The sequence below is a fragment of the Typopeltis vanoorti genome, chromosome 9 (assembly GCF_054136105.1).
Source record: "Typopeltis vanoorti isolate ZY-2024b chromosome 9, IOZ_Tvanoo_1.0, whole genome shotgun sequence".
Taxonomy (NCBI): domain Eukaryota; kingdom Metazoa; phylum Arthropoda; class Arachnida; order Uropygi; family Thelyphonidae; genus Typopeltis; species Typopeltis vanoorti.
The window spans coordinates 145,015,999-145,025,566 of NC_143557.1; positions in this window are offsets into that span (position 1 = coordinate 145,015,999).

Here is a 9,568-nt window from a genome sequence, read left to right on the forward strand (position 1 = left end):
ACTCTCTTACTAAGTGAGGAGTAAACTCTACTCTTCTCTTGGAGAGTGGCGAATGACTGGAATTGGTTACGAGTCCTTTTGACCTTAAGTGGCAAAAATTTCGTGTATATTAATCTTATAAAATCTTTTAAGTAACTTAGATGGTATTTCGATGTTTCTGTCGTGTCCTTTCTTTTTTGTCTATCAACCAACATTTGCAACACACAAACCTTTAATCTCTCCCTATAAGGAAAACTCCATAGACTACTCACCATCTTGTCACCGGAACCTCTCCACCACTTCTTCATCCCAAGAAACCCAGGTGACCAGACTTGAGCACAGTAATCGAGATATGGTGGCATTAAGGCATCATAAAGAGGAATGATCACTCCGCTATCTCATAACAAAGTAATCCTGTTTTCTTCCCTGGCTACGTTTACAATAATGCCCTCTTAACTTCAACTCACTACTACTCCGAAATACCTGGCCTCATCAATTTCTTGAAATACAGCTCCATGAATATGTTACAGGTATTGAAATCCTTTTATAACAGAATGCATATCTTTAGACTTCTTCCACATTAAATTGATATCGGTAGTGTTTTTTTTCCATACAGTCGGCCTATTTAAGTCATCTTTCAAGCTATCCACATCACCTGATTAACTATTAATTTAGCCAACTTTGCAACATCAGTAAACAACTGAATATCTCCCTTCAAATTATTATACCATTTATGCACAAATTAAAAGCCGTGGTCTAAGTACAGAACCCTTGGCACACTACTAGTCAGTTGTTTTCGCCTGGATTCGTTTTCTTCATATACTGCTTTTTGTATCTATCCATTAGCCACCTCGTATACATACAATTTCATATCCATCCTCATTTTTTTCTAAATTGCTTATCAGAATTACATGTGGTTTTCTGTCAAACGGCTCTGCTAAATCCAGCAGTATAATCTTATAGCCAAACTGTCACTTTAATATAACAAAACGTTCCTGAGCGTAATTGGAAGAACAATGGAACTGCGCCCATCCATTGCAAAAGGCCTAAGTTCAATTCTCGTCATGATGAGAGTAATCTTGATATGGACTTTCTTAACTGAAAGTCTATTAGCAGATCTCATGCGGAAGAAGCAGGGTTTTTATCCCTAAAAATTGGGATTTTTATCTCAGGTGCAGAAAAATCGGCAATCAGAACAGATGCAGTTTACAGATAAAAAGTACTATTGTTGGTGATGAGGGGGGGGGGGATAGATGCATTTATTGTAGCTGTGTGTAATGGAAGAATTAAGTACTACGGAAGACGACGAGATGCATGTAACAGAGTGGAGTATAGTGCCCTCCTGCAGCAAGTCTTTGGACTCACTGGAAGTGCATGTAATAATATTGATTGAACCTCTACAAAGCCATGTTGCAGCTCATTATCATATTCTTATCCACTTATTCCTAAAATCTCTCTTTGACGAACTCTTCCAGTACTTTTACAACCAGTTTGATTGGTCTATGATTTGTTACTGTTGTCAGGGCCGCGCCAACCCGAGGGTCCAACGGGTGCACCGCTCCCAGGAGAGACCACATTGATAGGGCGGCATTTTATGTAGCTAATATCTAATTTGGATTATATAATGCAGTATTAGGGGCGGCCGATAAAAGTTTGCACTCAGTAGGCTAATACCCTTGGCGTGCCCCTGACTGTAGTCTTACAGCCTCCCTTATGAATAGGAATTATTTTGCTTTCTTTCCACTCCCTTGGAATTCTTTCAAAGTCCAGACTTAAATTAAGAACTTAGTCAGAGGCATTGCCAGTTCCCTTGCACCTTCTCGTAAAACGTAAGCTGAAATCCTATTTATTCCTACGTTCTTATTTATATTGAGATCCCGCAGTATCCTAAGTAATTCTTATTCATCAACCTTTGTTCTCACATCAGTCATGGTTACCTCTGCCATAACACATCTATACTTGGATGATATATCTTTGCAAAATGGTCATTCAGTAGCTCAACAATTTCAACTGTTACCTCTCTACCATCTCCACTCATTAAAGTTATCCTCACAAAGTTATTCTTCCCTCTTTCATGCCATATAACGAAAACTTCTTTGGGATTTCATTTAACTTCTGTGGCTAATTTCCTCTCATAATCTGATTTAGCCTTCTCTACTATGCTGGTCACCTTTCTTGCCTGATCTTTGTGTTGTTCATGAGTTAACTGGTCATCTTTTTCTTTCTCTTTTTTGTAGCTCATGCTTAATGATACTACCCATCCATTGAACTCCTCCAACCCGATTTACTCACCTGTTATTGGGTATATTGTGTAATATTGCTTCTTTCAGATCTCCTTGACTATCGCCCATGCACTGTGAACATCCTTCCTTAACACATTTTTATGTCATTACACTGCTAAAGCTGCATCCTAAACTTGTCATAATCATCTGCCTGATAGTTCACATATACAAAGGCAAAGTAGTTACCATATTTATGGACAATTCTTCTGATCCTATAAGCGAACCACAACTCTCATACCCTGAGTGCTGTCTATCGCATGCTGCTTCAAGCAATTCATCTCAGTAAGGGTATAAATACCATTTCCTACCTGCCATGTGATCTTCCAATCTAACACTCATTGTGCTATAGGGCAGAGGGCGCCTTATAGTAGAAAAGAGTTTTATATTTTGTCGTATTAGCCTCAATCTCATACCAAATACTCACTGTATTATTATTATTATTATTATTATTATTATTATTATTATTACAGAGAGGGCGCTGTGTAGGCATACGAACGGTCGCAAGGTGATATCGCTGCTCCAGTTTTTTATAGTTTTAAAGTGGTTCCAACTCCTGTTTTAAGTTGAAAGTGCTCCCAAGTAACCCTACTTATGACGCCGACGACAGTGATATAAAATTCAACGAGATCGGCTAAGAAGAAACCAAGTTTTGAAGTGTTGAAAAGGGAACAGAGAGGACCGTGGTCAACAACCAGCGAAGAACAAAGGACGTCGCCATCTTGCGCCATCTTTATAATCACGCCTTACTGCCAAAGGGAAGAAAGGTGAGTCATGAAGTGTATCAAATGCCTGGAGGAGTTATCGTCCAACGGAAATAATATAACTTGTACGAAATGCAGTAGGATTCTACACTTAAAATGTGCCGGCTTTTCAGAAACAACCGGGCAACATAAATATGAACCCGATGTAACACGTGAGGAATGGAAGTGTGTAATCTGCTTGAGGAACAAGGAAACGCACGTAAGACAGCCACCTACGATGCAGCTGATTATACCGGAGGCAAAATCAGATGACGAACTGAACAGACAAAAAAAACGCAGGTGAGTCCTATAATTTCAACTCTTTAAGTATACTAATAGAAAACGGTCTAGTGACTATAAAAGCCAGCTTAGTAGATCTTGTGCAAGAACTCTTTAAGAAACAGAACGAACAAATAACAAAAAAATCTAGCGAATATGAAGATTTGGTAAAACATAATAATTTAGCAGTATAGAAGTGTTGCAAACGGTAAAAGACATTAAAATGAGCATTAACGCACTAAAAGACAGGCAACACAATTTGATGAAAGAGACATCCGAACTCCGTCAAGAACTTCATTCTATAAAACTACAATACGAACGTTTAAATCTGCAACAACATAAAAAAGATCTTGTCATAAACGGTCTTCCTGAAACTGCACCTACAGAAAACCTCAGAGACGTGGTTTTAAAATTAGGCCATGTAATTGATATACCCCTACAGCTTAACGACATTCAGACCGTAAATCGGATTCCTAGGAAGAGCAAAAACCAAGGCTTCCCACTACCTGCACCAGTCATAATTCGTCTTAAAAGCAAGTCCACAAGAGACAATCTCATAAAAGCCAGCAGGCAGAAAAAACCAGTTGCCAAGGACTTGAACGCACAGCAAGACAATACACCAATCCTATCCGAATATTTAACACCGTTCAACCAGAATCTGTTGTACCAAGCAAGAAAAGCAAAAATGGAAAAAAATTACCAATTTTTGTGGACCAGAGATGCCAAGATATTCATAAGGAAGTCACAAACTTCAAAGCCAATACAAATTAAAAGCACAGAAGACATAGAAAGGCTGCCACTGTGAAGAAAAAAGCCTCCTAAATAGTTCAAAAAGAAGCCCACAATAAAAAAAGAACGTGAACCATCAAGACAGATGCAATAACACAGGATATATCGGCAATTTCACTTTGATCCGACCTTTCAGATCATTCATTTGACCTCCCAAAGATCTGCCTACTTCCAACACAGCAACCAAATCAATAACAAATATACGTATATATAACCAGTATCACCCTCAGATAAGCTAATTACAAAGCTTCGAGAGTGCAGTTAAGTTACATCCCATGTAGTAGTATTTATCTAACATTATTCACTTAACATTCTGTAATGAATTCTAGTAGTAAACAGAAAATGTGATTGTAATACTTCAGTTACATATTTAAGTTTAAAATTATATATTTAATTTACAATTTAAATTTAAAAAAATTATTATTATATAAACTGCAACATAAGTAATATTGTTTAACTTGTGAGTCATTAACAATAAACACGATTACTATGATTATTATTAATGGTAATAATACACACTTTTTACTCTTGTGTCAATGAGAAATTCTGCAAATGATAATGATATTAAGAGTAATTATAATTCTTACTGAACCATTTTGCAAGAAAAAGATGCATTGTTGCCTAAATGTTAGTATATTCATGTAATTATTTGAGAGATATTAAACTAAAAAAAAAATTATTATTATTATTATCTGAAATATACAAGGAGTCCCAGGACTCATCGAGGGAAGGACACACTAATTTACAACTCCTCGTCTCCACAACTTAATCTACCAACTACACATATCACCGCTACCAACTACACACAACACTGTCTACTGACCACCGCCAACAACAACCTCTAGTATTTTAGTCTGTAAATTGCGTCTGTTCTCTTTATATTTTTATATAAATAAAATATATAAATAAATATAAATATAATATAAATAAATCTATAAATATAAATATATATTTATATAAATAACAGAACTACGTATTTACACATATAATGAAACCCAGAGTATGATAATATTCCAGGCAAAATGAGTAAAAATACGAGCGTATGTAAAATTAAAATCTATCAGCATTCTTTAGAACAATTCTTTAGTACTCGCCAACTTATATTGTCCAAAGATTGGTTCAAATAAATACGTGTAACAATTATTGATTATACAAAAGAGAATATAAAACATATAAAATATTTTTTTATAAAAAAAAAAAACATAAAGGAAGAGACACAAAAAACCACAAATGCTTAAAGACTACGTTGGTATTAAATCCTAAAGATGAAAATCATTCAACTCAATCTTTGGAAAAACTGAAAAATTAAGTAGAAATACATTTAAGAAATAGGTGATTGAAATAAGCCAACAGCTATAGCTCAAGAACTTTAGTGAAAATTAGAAACAAATTCTTAGGACGAAACCAAGTAGTAAACGGAGTGCATCAAGTTTGTACTATATTCCTGACCTTTTTAATTTTGAGAGGAAATATCACGAGGATCTCACTGGAAGACGAAAAGATGGATTTAAGATTAGATATAATGCACATAAATTAAGTAAGTGTATGTGTATGAAGCAGTGTGCATAATAAGAAAGAAAGAAACGCTTTCCTGAAATAGTTTAAATATAAAGTACCAGATGAATATTTAAAAATAAATGCCAGAGAAAACGCCTGTGTAGCTCGGTGGAAGTCGGGAGTGCTGTTCTCGGGTCTAGACCTCCAGAAGAAAGAGCATCGGAAGTTCTGTTCTAGTCACCAAATAAAGGAATATTTAGTAAGCCTTTTTTTGAGATCGGTTTAGGATTTAATCGGTTTAGGATCGACTAAAGACTTTACAGTCTTTAGTCGATCTCGGACACGTGAGCGGGTTTCTCCTCGCGAAACTTGGGTTTTTCGACCAGCAATCTCAAGAAAATCGATAGTAGAACCCACACTATTTTCAGACAGTCAAAACACAGTGTTAGGATTAGGGAACACGAGATGGTGGCACTTCTCACCCTCTCTCTTTACAGGAAGCCATACATAATTAGTAATAGGTTTGGACTAGATATCTCGAATTGGCTACCGGTGGAGATTCAATTTCCCCCTCAGTCTCCAAAAGTTAGATAAGGCTTAAACGGTCTTGACTTCTCCCTATAGGAATAAAAGACGTTAGCTGATTTTTCAGCAATGAAACCATAAAATAAATTTTTTTATGGTTTCATTGCTGGCTTGTGGTAATCCTTCCATATTATCCAGAAGAAATGCTGTTAAAAGAACTTTTCAAGCCATTCCTCCACAGAAGATTTTCTGTTCTTTTTTCAGTCCCTTTCCTAGGTTATTTAATATTTGGCATGGACCTGGATGTTATTTTGTCACATAAATTCATGTGATAAAATAACAATAAAGGCGTGCAAGTTTAATCCCAAACCAGACAATAATGTATGTTAGGACAACTAACGTAACAATACGAGCAGAGACTAACTGTCAGTAATTCCAGCTGGGAACGAAAGAGTTTTGAATAATTGGGGTTTTGTAAGTATGAATGTTATGGTGAAGATACACCAAAATGATACCACATCTATTTGCTCTACAGATTCGTCACTTGGGTTTTTTCTAAATATGGCACACGCTAATTCATTTAAATGAGATTAGTGTGCCATTAGAAAATACGAAGTACAAAAATAAATAATTCTCGTGTGATATTTAATTTTTTGAAACTGTACAGACAGAACTTTTGCGCTTTTTTTTTCTTTTTGAATTTTATTTGATAATTCGCAGCCCTTAGTGCTAATGGCGTCAAGGCTCTCAATTACTTTAAGACTTCGAATAAGAACAAAAGGAGATAGCTACTGCCATCTCGTGCTCCTGAAACATTAACTGGCATTACTCTCTGAAATACTGTTCATTGTACAGTCATTTTTTTTTTTTAAATTAAGGGATTAAATGTCGAATTTCCAGAGAGAGAGAGAGAGAGAGAGAGAGAAACAATTAGATATCAAAGATCAGATAAACGGAAACCTATATAACTCTATCGATATAGAGATTGCTTCCATAGTACTAGGCCTGTTGAAGAAAGACTGTTCGAAGCTAAATTCTAATCGCCAACTAAAAGAAATTTTTATGGCTTTTTCAGAATATTTCTCAGTTAATCCATCTTTATTATTATTATTATTATTTCTGGATCGAGGCTGTCTAGTGAAAATGCGTACTACCATGAAGCTCCTGAAAGATAGGTGATTTTTTTGTTGATTCACTGAGTGATTTCTTAGATTAATTGTGTAATTATAGTATATATTTCTAGCTTTTAGTGCATTTATTGTACTTGATCATTTAATAACATAATTCTAGAAATGCTGTGTTTTTTATAGTCTTAAGAATGGTGCCTAAAACTCGTCGCAACATGGCAGTGTTTAAAGCCCAAGTTAAAGTAGTTGCTACTGAGGATAATCTTTGTCATGATGAGCAGAATTGTTGCTGCAGTGATCATAATAAGACACTGTTGTCTAAAAGCTAAGGATGAACTACATTTTTACCTGTATGTGAAAAATTTTCAAGACTATAGCCAAATGTGTGCATAAGTTATTGCCAGCATATAAAGGCATGTGTAACTCAGTGGATGTGACTCTTGCATCCCCTGTGCTAGGCCGCCCGAAGGTAGGCTTGCAGTTCAAGTCTAGTGGCCGACTGGAGGAACTTTTTCTAAGCCTTTCTTTGACTGGTTCCCGAGTTAGTCAATTTCTGGCATGGGCAAGCGGATTTTCTTTCCTGAAAACTTAGGTTTTTCGTTCTGTAACCTCAAGAAAATCTACCGTAGAACCGACATTAATTCAGACAGTAACATTTTCTGTTAGGGTGACGTACCAAGAGATGGCAGCGCTTGCTTGCCGGTCTCTTCATTGGTGGAGGATTATAATTAGTGATAGACATGGTTTAGCTATCTCTGATTGGTTTCCGGTGGAGATTGAACTGCCCTCTCAGTCTCCAAACGTTAGATTGGATTAAAAGGTCTCGCCTACTCTGTACAATGGAATAAAAAGGCATTGGCTTATTATTATTAAATTACAATACGTTTTTGCCAAAATATACAAATGTCCTAAGGTCATAGTTAAGGAAGTAATGCATAGTGCTTACGGAAAACGCCTCAAGAACTCCTAAATCACTTGGTTTTTAGCACCAAGTGATTCAGGAGATCTTGAGGCAAAGTGGCCTACTCCTTCTTCAGTTTGTTTTCTGGAGTGGTAGTGCATTTCTCTATTGCTGTCGAAACGTGTTCTGTTGGGATGAAATCTGGGGAGCGTGCTGGCTACTTGATTCGATTAATATCCTCAGTCTCCAGAAGTATCTCCATTGCTCGTGTACGATATGGTGTGGGGTTGTTGAAGACCTTTGTTGCAATATTGTTCACCAGTCATAGTCCCTTTTCCAGCACTTATATCTGGCTGCACTCATTAAGCATAAAGCCTCACCACACCATGCCCTAATAACGCCATATCTATATAGAAGATATATACACAAGGAAAGCAGGTCAGACAATTCTATATCTTATGCTAATGTTGTATAAAATGGAAATATCCTATCGTCCCCCAAAACACTGATCTCAAACAGGAATGCCACATCAGCAAGCAGTAGACCAATTAACGCAAAAATAAGTACTTCTGTTACCAACGTCATTTTTCTAGAAAATGTAATTGTTATTTTTGCTACCAAAGAAAACATCCCACTAGAAGAATATCCGACGGCGATCTCCAAAATTGTACCCGCAAAAATATATCGCTATGCCTCATGCTTAGCTGATACTGTGCAGGAGTATTCCAGCCACATCTCATGGCCAAAACGTACTGCAAAAAGGCCTCGATATCGGTGTTTATCATCTCGAAGCAGCCCCAGCAGTACTATCCCCGAAAAAAGTAACGGTATCAAACGTTCCCCCTGAAATTCCTCATGAACTCATCAGATCCATGTTATCAAGATACGGTTCTGTCACAGAAAAACTACGCACATTTTCAGCAGCCACGAAAAATCCCGAATTTCCCATGTCAAAAGCTTTCACAGACAGGCATTGATGCACTCTCCAAACAACGACCCACTACACAACCTGCCAAAGTTAATGAACACGGACATAAATGGAAGTACCTACACTTTTTACTTGTCTTTCTCATCACAGTACTTCTTCTGTAAGGAAGAGGATCACATTAGGAAACACTGTCCCTATATTTCCAGCGATTCGTAAACAAATATCCCAGGCCAGAATAACAAACCAGTGGAACATAACAACATCGTACATGAAGATAATAAAGCACAGGAAAAAGTAAACCAAAAATCCTCTCCCCATCACGAATTTCAGAGCCAAGAAAATCCCGAAATGTAAAAGCCAAAGTTCACGTCGCTCTTGGACTCCTGACGAGTAGTGAGACCCAAAGCTATTATAAAGAATTGTTACAGCGCGCAACACTTAACAAATAGCATGAAATCACGGACCCTCCTGAGAGAGATGACCAGGATGAACTAAATTATAAGCAATCCCCAGACACTACA